The sequence below is a fragment of the Grampus griseus genome (assembly GCF_964374135.1).
Source record: "Grampus griseus genome assembly, chromosome: 1".
Taxonomy (NCBI): Eukaryota; Metazoa; Chordata; class Mammalia; order Artiodactyla; family Delphinidae; genus Grampus; species Grampus griseus.
The window spans coordinates 75,259,701-75,275,115 of NC_139017.1; the positions used below are offsets into that span (position 1 = coordinate 75,259,701).

At 48.2% G+C, this 15,415-nt stretch overlaps 1 pseudogene across 1 annotated transcript; it reads right to left on the reverse strand.

Annotated features, from left to right (window-relative positions):
* Positions 1-8,568: 8,568 nt before the first annotated feature.
* LOC309826443 (serine/threonine-protein phosphatase 6 regulatory subunit 2-like) lies at positions 8,569-14,742 on the reverse strand (annotated as a pseudogene). Its single transcript has 2 exons — positions 14,656-14,742; positions 8,569-10,270 (listed from the first exon to the last, which is right to left on the reverse strand). The product of its transcript is annotated as a serine/threonine-protein phosphatase 6 regulatory subunit 2-like (transcript).
* Positions 14,743-15,415: the final 673 nt, after the last annotated feature.

The window sequence follows — 15,415 nt, forward strand, 5'->3', positions numbered from 1 at the left end:
CATACGATCTGGCCACTGTTTATGTGCTCAGTCTCTTGGTCTACAGGGAAGATCAGCATTTCAGTGTCTCTTCCTCCCTTCCCTTAGACATGTGAATACCTTGGAATAGTAGAATCATCAAGATTTAATTTCCTTCACTCAGCAGCTCTCTAGAGAAGGCATTTTCTGTCCAAAGAGCGGTGATAGGTGCAATAAAAGGAGTAGGACAGGGCCTGGGAGTCTGCAACTTAGTGGGGAGGCGAGCCGTGAGGTCAGTGCAGAACTGTGAGCAGGCCATGAAGTTGGTTCCAAACAGGGATTCTGATTAGGGGAACCAGAAAGGCTTTGTAGTCGGTGTGGGATTTCACAAGTGGGATTGCTGTAGATGGAAACCAGGGAGAGGAAGGGATGCCATGAGGAAGGGGGCAGGTAGAGGGGCCTTAGGTTTAGTCCCTTACTCTCTTTGGGTCTCGAGTCTTCACCTCAATGAGCTGCTGTGAGGTAGACACGGTACGTGTGAGGTGCTTTGTGAGTTGTGAAGGTTTCAGTGTGAGGGAAGGCTTGGGAGCCAGCTGCAAAGAGCTGCTCTCATCAAAATGAGGAGCCTGAATATACCAAGGCAGTAATAATAATATTATTAATAATAATAATACCAACATTTAGTGAGTTGGACTCACTGCTCTGAGCCCATATAGAAGACCTACAACAATCTTATGAGGTAGTTACTATTACTAACTCCATATTACAGATAAGACAACTGAGGCACAGACCAGTTAAGGAACTTGCCCCAGATCACACAGTTAAGTATCAGGGAGAAGAGACTGCTCCCCCAGATGATGCCTCCTGATTCAACCTCTTTGTCCTGAATGTGGGTCCTGACGTATCACTAACCATTAGGTATAATAAAAACCAGCTCTTGGGTCTTCCCTGGTGGCGCAGTGGTTGAGAGTCCGCCTGCCGATGCAGGGGACACGGGTTCGTGCCCTGGTCCGGGAAGATCCCACGTGCCGCGGGACGGCTGGGCCCGTGAGCCATGGCTGCTGAGCCTGCGCGTCCGGAGCCTGTGCTCTGCAATGGGAGAGGCCGCAACAGTGAGAGGCCCGCGTACCGCAAAAAAAAAACAAAACAGCTCTTACTAAGTGCCAGGCATGGTCCTAAGCACTTACATGTACTAACTCATTTAATCTTTGCAACAGCTCTCTGAGATAAGGAACTGTGATTATCATTCCCATTTGATAAGAAACTGAGGAGCTAAGTGGCATAGCCCAGGCCTCTGACCCTGGAGTCTACACATCGACCACTGTGCCATGCCACCTCTCGTTAATAAGCAGGGCTGTGACCACCCATCAGTCAAGCCCTGATTGTCACAGTGGATCCACACAGTGGCTCACGGCTAGGAGCTAACCCCAAGTCAGTGCTTCTTGCCTTTCTGGATCACAGACCCTTTTGAGAATCTGGTGGAAACTATAGACACTCACCCCAGAAAAATGCACAAGCGCACACACACACACACACACACTTTAGGAAATTCACACATCCCCCTCATAAGCCTTTCCATGGCAAGTGGGAGATGGGGGCAGACCTCTGCAGTGAGTGCTTCAGCCAAGGGATATTCTCCAGTCTGGAATGAAAGGGCAGGCCTTTTGAGTTCTACAAGGTTTAATCTATTGAGAGATTAAATAAATGAAATAAAATTCCATATCTACTTTTACTTACTTTACCAGAGACCAGAACAGAAGGCAGCCTGTCCTGAGAGCCCCCATCTTTGGATCAATCTAATTACCCAACTTCTTTCCCACACCCAGACAGCTGACCACTGCTGGAAGAAATCTCGTAATTCTGCCGACTGATGCCAATGCACATACACGGTTTCTAATCCCAGCTGGGTCTTTAACACTACTTGGCAACTCTTATTTTTCCCAGATGAACATTCATACCCAGTTCTCACGATGGTCATTCCAACCCTTGTGTAATGATTTTTTCTTTTCTTTTTTTTTTTTTTTATTCCTGGCTGTGTCGCGGGCTTTCTCTAGTTGCGGTGAGCAGGGGCTACTCTTCATGGCAGTGTGCGGGCTTCTCATTGCGGTGGCTTCTCTTGTTGCGGAGCACAGGCTGTAGGCATGCGGGCTTCAGTAGTTGCAGGATGCGGGCTCAGTAGTTGTGGCTTGCAGGCTCTAGAGCGCAGGCTCAGTAGTTGTGGCGCACGGGCTTAGTTGCTCTGCGGCATGTGGGATCTTCCCGGGCCAGGGCTTGAACCCGTGTCCCCTGCATTGGCAGGCGGATTCTTAACCACTGCGCCACCAGGGAAGCCCTGTATTGATTCTTTGAGCTTTGAGAGTTTTCGTCTGTTAGAAGCTGCACAGTTGCACAAATTTAAATTCACATCCTCCAGGGTTTTTATCTAGTTTCTCCCTCCACTTGTGCTCTTGATGCTTTTATTTGTCTATTTGGGTAGTTATTTATTTATAAGAGGCTGCCATGCCTGGCACTGGGCTGGACTCTACCCAGCCATGGACCTACCATGGTCTCTGTTCTCATAGAGCTTACAGCCCAGAGAGAGACTATCATTCAACAGATATTAGAAATATGATGAGGGGCACTAAAGGGAAAGTAGAGTGTATTATTCAATGTATTGATCTGGAGGTTTCAGAAAGGCTTCCCTGAGGAAATGTTATTTAAAGCTGAGTCTTGAAGGATGATATGTCAATTAGGAACACTTTGGACTGCATATAACAGAAAACCTGACTAACAGTGAAACCATAAGAATACTTCAGAAGCTTGGAAGCAAAGGGTTCCAGGATTTTTAAGTGGCTCCACAATATAAAACACCATGAGTTGACACTTCTGCAATTTTCTTGGCTTTTCCCTCATTTATGAGGGGTGCCACAGACTCAAGTGTGACTTCCTTCCATAACGTCACCCCAAAGCACAATAAAGAGAAAAGGCTCTGGTTCCCGATCAGCTCTCTTTTAAAAGGGCACAAAAATTCATCCACAAGTTCTCAGGAATTTTCCTCTTGTGTCTTTTTTTTCCCTCAGAAGTGTGTCATATGCCCACCTCAGGCATAGAAGGGGGTTACCATGATGGACCTAGCCCAATTATGATTCATCCTATAGCACAGTGAAGATATCGCTGCCTATTGGATCCCTCAAATGAGGGTCAAAGGGACCAACAGTTCTGGACATGGAAGCCTAGATAGTTCAGACAAACCCTCATACCAATAAAACCAAACCAAACCAAAACAAAAACTTTAAAAAGTCATCTTAAAAGCATCGGAGAAATAAGGAGATTTGAAGAATTGCTGAATTGAGATGCTGAGATACTGAAGAGCGTGAGAAAGTGAAATGAAACCTTCCCTAAAGGCTGCTTATGCCTTGGGGTTCTTGTTTTGGAAAAGGCTGAGCTGCAATACTGGCAGCCTCAAGGGGCTAGGGTGAAAATTTCAGACTTATGTGGCTCCAGATTGCTAGTGCCCTCAGGAGCTGGCAAAATAAGTTCTGTTTAGTGGAGATATTATCTTGAGCCTCAAGGAATTTCTATAAATAATTTATCAAAAACAGTGTCCAGCACACAGATATAACCCAAGGGTATAAAACAGCATAAATAAGAACAACAGGGGGACTTCCCTGGTTGTCCAGTGGTAAAGAATCTGCCTTACAATGCAGGGGACGTGGGTTCCATCCCTGGCTAGGGAACTAAGATTCCACATGCCGTGGGGCAACTAAGCCTGCGTGCCGCACCTATTGAGCTCACGCGCCACCACTAGAGCCCGTGTGCCGCAAACTACAGAGCCCACACGCCACAACGCCTGGAACCTGTGTGCCACAACTAAAGAAGAGAAAAACCCGCATGCCATAACTAGAGAGAAGCCCGCGCGTCACAATGAAGAGCCCGTGCACTGCAACTAAGACCTGACACAGCCAAAAATAAAAAAAATAAATAAATAATAAATAAAATCTAAAAAAAAAAAATAGAACAATAGGTACCATAGATAATAGAGAGGCAGATGCCACTACATCTTTCACTTCCTAGCCTCAGAAGTGACATACCATCACTTCTGCCATGTTTGATTGGTCACATAAACAACATGAGAGAGGGACTACACTAGGGTGTGAACACCAGTAGGCAAGGGTCAGTGGGGACCATCCTGGAGGCTGCCTGCCACAATCAAGAACCACACAAGGTCAGGATGTCCTCAATCTCTGCTTCCCATCAGTGTTCTTTCGAAGTCTATCCAGGGGAGTAAAAAAGAAAAAGAAATAAAAGACAAGAGGATTAGAAGGAAGAAACAAAACTATTGATACTCATAGTGGTTGTGATTGCGTGCATAGAAAATCCCAAAGACTCTACAGTTAAGGCACATCTTCTTTCCCTCCCACGGTCACCTCTGGGATGCCAGCGCCTAAGACCACATCCTGCAGTTCACAAGCCAGTTCCACTGCCAGTTCCACTGAAGGGGAGTTAGAATCCACAGCAGATGTACAAGGTTGACCCGAAAAAGTTGAAGCCAATCAAAAGAGACAGGAAAGGATAAATCTCCAGATTTCTTTTTTTTTAAAGTCTAAACAATATAAAAAATGAGGAAAAGCAAAAGAGAGAGTTAAATAAGAAAAAAAAAACTACAGAGTGAAGTAAGTCAGAAAGAGAAAGACAAATACCGTATGCTAACACATATATATGGAATTTAAGAAAAAAAAATGTTATGAAGAACCTAGGGGTAAGACAGGAATAAAGACACAGACCTACTAGAGAATGGACTTGAGGACAGAGGGAGGGGGAAGGGTAAGCTGTGACAAAGTGAGAGAGTGGCATGGACATATATACACTACCAAACGTAAAATAGATAGCTAGTGGGAAGCAGCCGCATAGCACAGGGAGATCAGCTCGGTGGTTTGTGACCACCTAGAGGGGTGGGATAGGGAGGGTGGGAGGGAGGGAGACACAAGAGGGAAGAAATATGGGAACATATGTATATGTATAACTGATTCACTTTGTTATAAAGCAGAAACTAACACACCATTGTAAAGTAATTATAGTCCAATAAAGATACAAAAAAATGACATGGTAATAATAAAGCTGTATATGATATTTCACAAAAAAAAAACCAAGAATGGTATGTAAAGAATACCTTAAAGAAAAGGGAGGAGGAGGAGGAAGAGAGGAAGACTTACTAGAGAAAACGAGGAGGGTTTTGGTGCAGCCTTGGGTGCACAGGAGATAGGAAGTCACGTCTGGGACATTTTACATCAGGTTTATCAGTGGTCCTTGTATCAATACTAACCCTCAAAATAGTTTGTAAATGACTTTGTAAATGTATATTTTCAGTAGCCCTGGAAACATTAGGTTTTTTAGTAGCTAAAAACAAATTTTCAGGAGGGAGGAAATTCTACCTCACCTCATTATTTTTTACAAATTTAGGTAAATGTAAATGCATGTGTGTGTGTTTTAAATGAGGCTGTTGATATTTCTGCACAACCATAAATTAGTGGCATATCAAATTAAGGGAGACATATCACTTTGAGTGCAAACTTAACATTCCATAGGCAGGGAAGGGGAGTAGTTTCTATAGTGGATAAATACATGTTGGTGAAATACAAAGCATAAATCAATGGCAATTTGGAATCATAATTATGTATTTAACATGTCTTAAGTATTTTAAATGGTCTATCTTCTATACCCATGTTTAAAAAAATAACTTTAGGGACTTCCTTGGTGGTGCAATGGTTAAGAATCCACCTGTCAATGCAGGGGACACAGGTTCGAGCCCTGGCCCGGGAAGATCCCACAGGCCGCGGAGGAACTAAGCCCGTGTGCCACAACTATTGAGCCTGCGCTCGAGAGCCCGCGAGCCACAACTACTGAAGCCCGCGCTCTCTAGGGCCTGCATGCCACAGTTGCTGAGCCGGCGTGCTGCAACTACTGAAGCCCCTGTGCCTAGAGCCTGTGCTCCAGAACGAGAAGCCACCACAATGAGAAGCCCACGCACCGCAACGAAGACCCAATGCAGCCCAACTAAATAATAAATTAAAAAAATAACTTTATTAAAGCCTATTCTGCATATCATTTAATTCACCTTTTTCAAGTGTACAATTCAATGACATTTTTAAAAGTTTACTAAGTTGGGTAACCACCACCATAAATCAGTTTAAAAATATTTTCGGGAATTCCCTGGTGGTCCAGTGCTTAGGACTCTGTGCTTTCACTGCTGAGGGCCTGGGTTCAACCCCTGGCTGGGGAACTAAGATTCCACAAGCCATGTGGTGTGGCCAAAAAAAATTTTTTTTTCATCACTCTAATAGGATCCCTCATGGCACATTTACTCTTAATCCTGTTCTCCCGCTCCTTCCCCAGGCAACCACTAATCTACTCTTTGTCTCTATAGCTTTGCCTTCTCTGGATAGTTCCCATACATAGAATCATACAATATGAGGTCTCCTGTGTTTGACTTCTTTCACTGAGCATGCTCTTTGATGTTCATCCAAGCCATAACATGTATTTTGTTCCTTTTAATTGTTGAATTGTATTCCATTGTATGGACATACCAGATTTTATCTATCCATTCTCCAGTTGATGGACATTTAGGATGTTTCCAATTTGGTTTCCTTTTTGGCTATTATATTATGGAATAATATTGCTAGGAACATTTGTGTGCAAGTTCTTATGTGGATATATATGTTTTCATAGCTCTTGGGAAGACACCAAAGAGTGGAATTGCTGGGTCATATGGTAAATATATTTCAACCTTTTGAGAAACTTCCAGTTTTCTGAAGTGACTGTACCATTTTTTATTCCCATCAGGAATATCTAAGGCTTCCTGTTTTACCACAACCTTGCCAACATTTGTTTTTATCTGTCTTTTGTTTTGGTATTTGTTTTCTTTGGCCGACGCGCGGGCACGAGGGATCTTAGTTCCCCTACCAGGGATCAAACCCCGCCCCCTGCAGTGGAAGCGCGGAGTCTTAACCACTGGACCACCAGGGAAGTCCTTCTGTCTTTTTTTTTTTTTTAATGAATTTATTTATTTATTATTTATTTATTTATGGCTGTGTTGGGCCTTCGTTGCTGCGTGTCGGCTTTCTCTAGGTGCAGCGAGCAGGGGTTACTCTTCGTTGCGGTGCAAGGGCTTCTCATTGCGGTGGCTTCTCTTGTTGCAGAGCACGGGCTCTAGGCACAAGGGCTTCAGTAGTTGTGGCTTGCGGGCTCTAGAGTGCAGGCTCAGTAGTTGTGGCGCACGGGCTTAGTTGCTCCGTGGCATGTGGGATATTCCTGGACCAGGGATCGAACCAGTGTCCCCTGCAATGGCAGGCAGATTCTTTTTTTTTTTTTTTTGCGGTACGCGGGCCTCTCACTGTTGTGGCCTCTCCCGTTGCAAAGCACAGGCTCCAGACGCGCAGGCTCAGCAGCCATGGCTCACAGGCCCAGCCGCTCCGCGGCATGTGGGATCCTCCCGGACCGGGGCACGAACCCACGTCCCCCGCATTGGCAGGCGGACTCTCAACCACTGCGCCACCAGGGAAGCCCCTGCAGGCAGATTCTTAACCACTGCACCACCAGGGAAGTCTCTTTTTGATTATAGCCATTTTAGTGGGTGTGAAATGGTACCTCACTGTGGTTCTGATTTGCATGTCCCTAATCACGAATGATATTGAGCATCTTGTCATATGCTTATTAACAATTTTTGTATCTTCCTATGCGAAATGTCTATTCAAATCTTTTGCCCATAGTTTTATTGGATTGTTTATTTTCTTAGTACTGAGCTGTAAGAGTTTGGCTATTCTCTTCTGGATATACACCATGCTGTTCTTTTTTTTTTTTTAATTAATATCTTTTTCGGTGAGAATAACAACTTTTATTGGGAGTTGTGGGATCTGGGTGCCCTGTCAGATTATCAGAACAGTAACATGAGATAACTCTGCACACCCCCAGGACAGCTCGTCCCCACCCTCCACAGCAGTTGCAGGGTTAGCCCCCCACCCCTGGGCACTGCTGGGCCCTCTGCACCCCGTCCTGCAGCCCGTGGCCAGCTCCTGCCAGGCGCCCCACTGCCCACTGCGGCGGGAAGCCTGGGACACCCTGCCAGGCTGCGGGGGGCTCGTTTTATTTTTAAGTCAGTCAAGTTTGCAGCCTGGCTCAAGGCCAGCTCCCAGGGCCACCAGGCAGCTAAAACCCTGTCTGGCCAACCCAGCTCCAGACCCACACTTGTCCCCAGAGCCTCGGAGACCCTCTCCTGCGCTGGATAAAAAGTGCAAACATGTGGCTCTATCTGCGTTTGTTAAATAATGGATAAAAACAGGCTCAGAGCCTGTGGCGCCCAGCCCAGACCTCGGTCCTTGCGGCGTCTGGAGTCACGGCCCCCGCAGGCAGAGCCCCTGTCTGAGGCCTTATTGCTGTGCGTGGGGCTGGACCCTCGAGGCCCACCCGGAGTCAGGCAGGAGAAATGCAGGCTGGGCTGTCCGACTGGTTCCAACTGCCAGCTTTACCAATGCAGCATTTATTTTTAAATTAAATTTAATTTAATTTAAAAACACGAAATGCGTCACCAGGTAGTTTTCTTGGCTGGGGCGCCAAAGCTGGGTGGCAGCAGCAGCATCACATGAGGCCACTTAAGGCAGCTCCTGCAGGCAGCGGCCCGTCTGTCTGCCTGTCCTTTGTCACCATCCCTAGGGCGGCCGCCATGGAGACAGCTGGGCCAGCTGGGGCTGCAGTGGTGACGGCCACAGCCAGCATAGGAGAGACTGCCAGGGTGGCCAGGGAGGGGCCGGTGTTGCTCAGTACTGTGGTGGCCGCCATGGCAGCCTCGGGAAGGACGGCCACGACTGGGGCAGAGGTCACTTCCACAGGTGCAAGGGAGGCCAGGTCTGGAGGCGTGCTGGTGGCACACTCAGCCCACTCTGTGGGCCACACGGGCCCAGGGCCCTTCCCTGGACACCTTGCAGGCCACGTCTGTCCACAACACTCCCGCCCACACCTGGGGACTGACACGGGCGGCGGGGGGCGGCCTCCTGACCAGGACCCACACTAACAGCCTCCGAGGCAACAGCCGCCATCAGCTTGTCCTCACGGCTCCTGGAGGCCACCAGGGGCGCCTTCCTGGTAACACATGTGTTCCAGGCACCCGGAGTGGCCGGGCCAAGGGTTCTCTCTGGGCCCTGGTTCAGGCCACCCTGGGCATCGCCATGACCTCTCTCCACTGGGGAGCTGCACCTGGGCCCTGACTCAGAGCAGCAGAAAGGCTGGAAGCCAGCGAACTTGGCCCAGCCTTTCTCCTCTGGAGCCAAGGCACTGGAGGAGCTGGCCACCCACACACTGGAACCCACGCCCATCGCCACTACCGGGGCTGGGCCCGAGGCCATGGAATTCTCCGGCTCATCAAACACCGTCCACGGGGCACCTGCTTCTGAGCCACCCTAACACGAGGACCTTCCTTCTGGGCGGCAGCCCAAGGGGCGCCCGCCCGCCCGAGCCGTGTCCCCATCTGCTCTCGAGCTCTCCTCCCTGCCCTGGCCTCGGCGCTCCGGGCTGTCCTTCCGGCAGCTCTCTGAAGCATGAGGGCCCCCGAACCTGGCTCTGGTCACTTGGGCCACACGGACGTCCTCCCAGAGGTCGTCGTCCTTGTCGAAGGGCTGGATGTGGTCACTGCAGCAGGCCTCAAACAGAGCGGCACCGGGGCTGTCGACGCTGAAGTTGATCTCCACGATCCTGTCAAATGGGGCGTTGACGCTGTTATCCTGCTCAGCAAACTCCTCGTTGCTGAAGCCAAACTGGTCCACGAAGGTGGCTGTCATCTGCTGGACCTGGTACCCGGAGAAAGCCTGCTGAAGGGCCAGCTCATTAGGGAAAATGCCCCCCACGTCCTCTTCCTCACTTGAGGGGTGAAGATGGCGGGTGCTAACCAGGTCCACCGCGTTCCTGCGGTTGGCCTCCACCAGCGTCTCCTCCGCAAAGCTCTCCCAGCGCCCGCGGCAGTCCCAGGGGAGCCCTCGGATGACCTCGCTGAGCTGGGTCTGCATGGGGCCCCCCTCCAGGTTCTGCACCACCGTGTTGGCGATCAGGTGAGGTGCCCCATGTTCCCGTGCCTCATGCCACCCACTGCCTGTGTGTGGTCACTGGCTTCCCAGGCCTCCAGGATTCTCTGGACCAGGCAACACTTCTGGAACAGGTGGGCCGCCACCATCGTGCTCTCGGGGCGGCTGGCGGCAGGCTGGGGGGTCGCAGAGCAACTAAGCCCGTGCAGTGGCTTCTCATCGCGGTGGCTTCTGTTGCTGCGGATCACGGCCTCTAGGCGCAGGGGCTTCAGTAGTCGTGGCACGCGGGCTCTAGAGAGCAGGCTCAGTAGTTGTGGTGCTCAGGCTTAGTTGCTCCGCGACATGTGGGATCTTCTCGGACCAGGGATCGAACCCGTGTCCCCTGCTTTGGCAGGCGATTCTCAACCACTGTGCCACCAGGGAAGCCCCGAATGCATGCTTTAAAAGCCAGACATAACAAAGAATATATTCTGTCCTGTTCCATTCTCATAAAATTAAAAAATGGGCAAAATTAAATGATTGTGCATTATTCACAACAGCCAAAAGATGGAAACAACTGAAGTGTCCATCAACAGATGTATGGGGGACTTCCCATACATCTGTTACCAGGGGCTGCGGAGAGGTGGAAATGGGGCGTAATTGCTTAATGGTCACAGAGTTTCTATTTGGGGTGATAAAAATGTTTTGGAAATTATATGGTAGTGATGTTTGCACAACATTGTGAATGTAATTAATGGCACTGAATTGTACACTCAAAAATGGTTAAAATGACAAAATTCATGTTTATATATTTTACCACAATCTTAAAAAGTTAATAATGGAATATATTGAAAACCATTGCATTGTACTTTAATTGGGTGAATTGTATGGTATGTGAATTATATCCCAATAAAGGTTTTTTGAAAACCTAAATGATTGTTTTTAGGATTCATATTTAGGTGGTAAAACAATAAAGAAAAAGCAAGTAAGTGGTTACGATAAATATCAGGACAGTAGAACAGTGGTTACTTTGGGAGGGTTGAAGGAGTCTATGACCAGCAAGCAGTATTATGGGGGATTTCTGGGGTGAAGGCAATGTCCTTTTTCTTGAACTGGGTTGCTGTTGCAGGGGGGGTTCATTTTATAATAATCCATTGAAATATACATTTATGTTTAGTGCATTTTAAATATGTGGATTATTTTTCACAATGTTTTTTTCTAAATTTAAAATTCAGCAAGGGGATTTCCCTGGCAGTCCAGCAGTTAAGACTCCATGCTTCCAATGCAGGGGACACGAGTCTGATCCCTGGTCGGGGATCCCGCATGCTGCGTGGCCAAAAAATAAAGATAAATTAAGAAGTTTAAAATAATAAAATTTAGCAAGAACAAAGTATTGGGGGGTTGAGGTGGATGGTTCGTTGAGTAGATAAGAAGTGTTTGTTAACCAGTTGAGCAGAGGGGGTAAGAGAGTTCTATGCGGACAGAGCAGCATGGGAAAGTCCCTGAAGCACAAAAGAGTATGGTGAACCTGAGGAACAGAAAGCCCAATTCTGACAGGGCTTAGAGAACAAGAGGAAAGAGGTGTGTGTGACATGAAGTCCAGAGACTGGGCAGAGGCCAGATGGCAGAAGGCTGGGGCAGCCATATGGGGGTGTTTTAAACGTTGTCCTAAGGGACCAGTGGGATGTCATTGAGGGGTTTTAAAGCAGCAAAGTGACCTGCTCAAATCAGTCAGCAGGTCAATCTGCCTGGAGTGTAGGGCATGGATTGGACAGGCTCTGGGGAAGGAGCCAGGAGACTAGTTGGGAAGCTGTTTCAATAATCCTGGGGGTTGATGGAAGCTTGGATTAGGGTAGAGGCAGTGAAGAGGTGAGAAATGCAGCATCCTTGTGCCCTGTGTACATTTAACTTTTTTTTTTTTTTTTTTAACATCAACAGGTTTATTGAAATACAAGAGCAGAGACCCTCCTCTCCCGCTGAGGTCCTGGCAGTGTTGGCCTCAGGCTCTGTGCTTCCACGTGTCCTGCAGCTGGAGAGAGCGCTATCTCATTTTTGTATGTAGTTGAAAATACTTTAATGTTATATTGTATAACCTATTATATACTGTACATTACTATACACTGGCTTATACATACATACTTGCACATACATTTTGTTTACAGAGTTGTGCACACAAAACCATGGCTGCTGTATTTTTTTTTTTTTTTTAACTTTTGGCCCCACGGTGCAGCATGAGGAATCTTAGTTCCCCAACCAGGGATTCAACCTGTGCCCCCTGCAGTGGAAGTGCCAAGTCTTAACCACTGGACCGCCAGGGAAGTCCCATGACTGCTGTATTTTATGAGTGATTTAAGGGATTTCCAAAAGTTATGTTGACTATGTAACTTTTGCCTTATGTACTGACTTTAGAACCTAACCTTGGTATAAGGTGCAACTCCATTGTTGCTGGATGTAAGAGATATTTAGGAGATTTGGTGACTGATTGGAATAGAAGGGAGAAGGAGAGGGACTAATTAAATGACACTCCCAGGTCTGTTGCCTAAATAACTGAGTAGATGGTGGTTCTGTTTATTGAGATGGGGTTCACAGGGGTAGGGATAGTTGGAGGGTAGAGATGATAAGCTCATGTCAAAAATGAAGAAAAAGGTTGACAGATTGAATAGTGAACACCCATATGCCCACCACCCAGATTCTACAGGTCACTTATTGCTACATTTTCTTTTTCACATCTCCCCATATATCCAGAGGAATTCATTTTTGAACAAGCTGAACCTGTGCTACCTAAGGGACTTCCAAGTGTCGTGTTTAGAAGGACATTCAAAGAGCAGGCTACACATGCTGCCTCCTCTTTTTCACCTCCCATTCACAATCAATTCCCTAGAATTTGGCTTTTGACATCTTCCTCCTGAAGGTGCTTTTCACTAAGGACACTGACTACTGAGGACTCCAAAACTGAACACTCATCATCGTCCTGTAAAACTTGCTCCTCACCCTGCATATCCTTACCCAAACCTCAAACTTGGGAGTCTTCCTAGACATCTCCTGTAGCGAACAGCTTCTGTCAATCCCATCTCCTAAATGTCTTTAAAAGATGTCCCTTCCCTTTTCATCCTCTCTACCATTAACAAAGTTCTGGATATCAGAGTTTCTCAGTTTTATTGATATTGAAGAATTACAATTTCAACCTCTGAACAGGTTCGGGTCTCTACCCTCTCTCCAGCTCATCTACTCCTATCCACTTGTCTGTCCATCTAATGTTATCTTTTTTAAAAATAAATTTGTTCACATCACTTTTCTTTTGCAACCCTTTATAGGTGCTTATCCCCAAGTTGGCATGACTTCTATAGTGCTTCAAGATCTTCCAGAAAGCCTGAAATTTCCAACCTCATGCCTAGCTACTCCCCCACAGTATTTTTACTACTTAGTGGCTCTTCAAATATACCAACCACACTTCCTGCTTTATTTCCTCCTCCAGAAGACCTACCTGAAAGCCAGGCTAGGTGGCTCCCGAAGAATCCTGAGAATATCTATCATTAGATATTCAGGTCTCCATAGAGCTAAAAATCCTTGAGGACGATTTTTTAATATTCTTTATAGCCAGAATACTTAGCACTCTGTTTAACACAAACATACACTCTGTTTACTTTAGCTGAACTTTGCATACACCCAGTGCTTTGTTCATCCTCCCTTTCCCTTCCAGCAAAATCCTACTCAAGCTTGCATCCCTCCATAAAGCTTTCCCCGGCCCCTCCAAGTAGTTAGGGTCTCTGACTCCTTTATCTGAACTTAGTACATTTTATTTTACTTATTTTTTTCCTCCAGTTTTATTGAGATATAATTGACATACAACACTGTATTGAATTTAATATATTTTAAGTTTTTCTATACAACGAACTGCCATAAGTGTTAACAGGTTCACCATATGGTAACTAACAGCAATCCTATCCATGCTTCGGGGCTCTGTGGAAAGCCACCTCCTCCATTTAACAGTACCCCGATTCCTACAGATAATTACTTCTTTTAACTCAGTTCTTGATGCTTATATCTATTTAGCACTTGATATTCTTTCATGATAGCTGCTTACTATTGCTTTCCTGGTTTCCTTCCTCTCCTCCCCGGTAGACTGTCAACTCCTCGGGGCTGGGACTGTGGTCCAACTCGTCTCGGACTCCCTCTCCAGACTTGGCGGGGCGCTTTGCAAATGCAGTAAGAATGCATCTCCGGGAAGCTCCTGGAGGGACAGAGCCCGTTAGTGGTGCCTCTGCCGGCGGAGCTGCCCGCCCGTCCGTCCACCGGCCGGGGCTCCGCCCCGCGAGCTGGTTTGGACCAGTACACCGAGGGCGGACGACCCTGCCTCTGCCAGCCCGGTCTCTGACGCCCAGAGGCGATCAGAATGGGCCCAGGGCTTCCCTGGTGGCACAGTGGTTGAGAGTCCGCCTGCCGATGCAGGGGACACAGGTTCGTGCCCCGGTCCGGAAGGATCCCACGTGCCGCGGAGCGGCTAGGCCCGTGAGCCATGGCCGCTGAGCCTGCGCGTCCGGAGCCTGTGCTCCGCAACGCAACGGGAGAGGCCACAACAGTGAGAGGCCCGCCTACCGAGAAAAAAAAAAAAAAAAAAAAGAATGGGCCCAGACGTCCGCGCATAGAAGCTGACGCCCTACGAGAGCGCTACCCGAGCGCGCGGCCGGGGTCGAGCAGGCCCGCGCTGGCCGGGTTGCAGTCGCAGGGGCGGGGCACGGAGTGTCTCTCGCCCGCTCATTGGCCCTCGTGCTGACGGACAGGCGAAGGAGCTGCTAAGACGCTGATGGGTTAAAAACTGCTATGCGGGCAAAGTGTAAGTAAATAAATAAAAGGCGGTGGAGGAGCGGAGGGAATGGCGGGTGTCAGTTTTAGAGCTGCTGGGGCTTATCTAGTCCCCGGCTGGGGAAGGACGGCAGTCCCTATTTCACCCTCTTCCTCCATAAGCTGGGCCGGGGACGTCCTGCTTTCTGTAAAGTCGTCCAGGCAGCAGAATCACAGAGGACGGGTCCCACGGGACTAAGCCTTCATTCCAGTTCTTTCAGCTCCAGCCTGGAGGCTCCGGTTTCCTGTGGTCAACCTCGAAGGGCCGCAGGGTCCCGCCACCCTGTGGTCAAGCTCCGGTCTGGGTGCTACGGCGCCCTCCCCTCAGGCATTGGCACGACACTGTCCGAACTGGCCTCCCAGGTTCCTGCCTGGCTGGCTGCCGACTAGACATCCTAAAAGGCAAATGTGAACACATATTCTGCTTGAAACCACCGGTGCCCTAGCGGGCCGGTGCCTAGCGGGCAGAGGTGCCAAGAGGCCCTTTAAGCCGGGCAGATGAGTCATTCGTGATGAGCTCCTGCTCATCTTTCCAGACTCATCTGGGAGGAACAACCACCGTCAGGTCCTTTCAGCCTTTGTGCTTCTGC